This window comes from Oncorhynchus keta, unplaced genomic scaffold, assembly GCF_023373465.1.
Source record: "Oncorhynchus keta strain PuntledgeMale-10-30-2019 unplaced genomic scaffold, Oket_V2 Un_scaffold_29317_pilon_pilon, whole genome shotgun sequence".
In the NCBI taxonomy this organism is placed as follows: domain Eukaryota; kingdom Metazoa; phylum Chordata; class Actinopteri; order Salmoniformes; family Salmonidae; genus Oncorhynchus; species Oncorhynchus keta.
In genome coordinates, this window is record NW_026290904.1 from 5001 (window position 1) to 7500 (window position 2500).

Below are 2500 nucleotides of genomic sequence, written 5' to 3' on the forward strand. Positions count from 1 at the left end.
AGAACCCCCCTCCACTGCCCCTAACCCACTCTTCAACCCTGCTAATGATTGTGCTGTGTGTGTGTGTGTGTGTGTGTGTGTGTGTGTGTGTGTGTGTGTGTGTGTGTGTGTGTGTGTGTTCACTGCACACAGTTTCATATGAAAACTCAGCGTATCAAATGCCTATTCACTCCACTGTCCTTTATAAAAGGACTATCATACACAATGAAACCTTGTAGCAGAAACCTGTGGACCAGACAGGATAGATGACACAATCACACTAATTAAACATGCAGCACGTGAGAGAGAGAGGGGGAGAAACAGAGAGCGAGAGAGAGCGAGAGAGAACAAACACCATTGTAAATACAACCCATATTTATGTTTATTTATTTTCCCTTTTGTACTTTAACCATTTGCACGTTGTTACAACACTGATATATATATATATATATATATATATATATATATATATAAAATTTGACATTTGAAATGTCTTTATTCTTTTGGAACTGTGTAATGTTTACTGTTCATTTTTATTGTTTATTTCACCTTTGTTTATTATCTACTTCACTTGCTTTGGTAATGTTAACATATGTTTCCCATGACAATGACGCCACTTACATTTGAATTGAGAGAGAGAGAAAGACAGAGAAACCACTGCACCACTGCAGAACCGAGACAGAGAAACCACTGCACCACTGCAGAACCGAGACAGAGAAACCACTGCACCACTGCAGAACCGAGACAGAGAAACCACTGCAGAACCGAGACAGAGAAACCACTGCAGAACCGAGACAGAGAAACCACTGCACCACTGCAGAACCGAGACAGAGAAACCACTGCAGAACCGAGACAGAGAAACCACTGCAGAACCGAGACAGAGAAACCACTGCACCACTGCAGAACCGAGACAGAGAAACCACTGCAGAACCGAGACAGAGAAACCACTGCACCACTGCAGAACCGAGACAGAGAAACCACTGCAGAACCGAGACAGAGAAACCACTGCAGAACCGAGACAGAGAAACCACTGCAGAACCGAGACAGAGAAACCACTGCACCACTGCAGAACCGAGACAGAGAAACCACTGCAGAACCGAGACAGAGAAACCACTGCAGAACCGAGACAGAGAAACCACTGCAGAACCGAGACAGAGAAACCACTGCACCACTGCAGAACCGAGACAGAGAAACCACTGCAGAACCGAGACAGAGAAACCACTGCACCACTGCAGAACCGAGACAGAGAAACCACTGCACCACTGAAGAACCGAGACAGAGAAACCACTGCACCACTGCAGAACCGAGACAGAGAAACCACTGCACCACTGCAGAACTGAGACAGAGAAACCACTGCACCAGTGAAGAACCGAGACAGAGAAACCACTGCAGAACCGAGACAGAGAAACCACTGCACCACTGAAGAACCGAGACAGAGAAACCACTGCACCACTGCAGAACCGAGACAGAGAAACCACTGCAGAACCGAGACAGAGAAACCACTGCACCACTGAAGAACCGAGACAGAGAAACCACTGCACCACTGAAGAACCGAGACAGAGAAACCACTGCACCACTGAAGAACCGAGACAGAGAAACCACTGCAGAACCGAGACAGAGAAACCACTGCAGAACCGAGACAGAGAAACTACTGCACCACTGAAGAACCGAGACAGAGAAACCACTGCACCACTGAAGAACCGAGACAGAGCTGCATTTCTTGGCAAAATGTTTTTTTTTTTTTAACTATAAACAATTAGACAGTGTCATTTCCCCAAATTTGAAACACTTATTGAAGATTTCAAAGACCTCTCTGATGAGGATAGGCTACCTGTCCTGTTGGGGGAGGACACAGAGAGCTGTGGGTTGGCAGCAAACTACATTAAAGACCTCTCTGATGAGGATAGGCTACCTGTCCTGTTGGGGGAGGACACAGAGAGCTGTGGGTTGGCAGCACACTACATTAAAGACCTCTCTGATGAGGATAGGCTACCTGTCCTGTTGGGGGAGGACACAGAGAGCTGTGGGTTGGCAGCACACTACATTAAAGACCTCTCTGATGAGAATAGGCTACCTGTCCTGTTGGGGGAGGACACAGAGAGCTGTGGGTTGGCAGCACACTACATTAAAGACCTCTCTGATGAGGATAGGCTACCTGTCCTGTTGGGGGAGGACACAGAGAGCTGTGGGTTGGCAGCACACTACATTAAAGACCTCTCTGATGAGGATAGGCTACCTGTCCTGTTGGGGGAGGACACAGAGAGCTGTGGGTTGGCAGCACACTACATTAAAGACCTCTCTGATGAGGATAGGCTACCTGTCCTGTTGGGGGAGGACACAGAGAGCTGTGGGTTGGCAGCACACTACATTAAAGACCTCTCTGATGAGGATAGGCTACCTGTCCTGTTGGGGGAGGACACAGAGAGCTTGATTCGGTTAGACCAAGAATCAAAGCTGAATCAAATGACAAGACTCTAGACAACGTGTGGAAGCTGTAGGCACTGCAACCTCGGCCTCATTT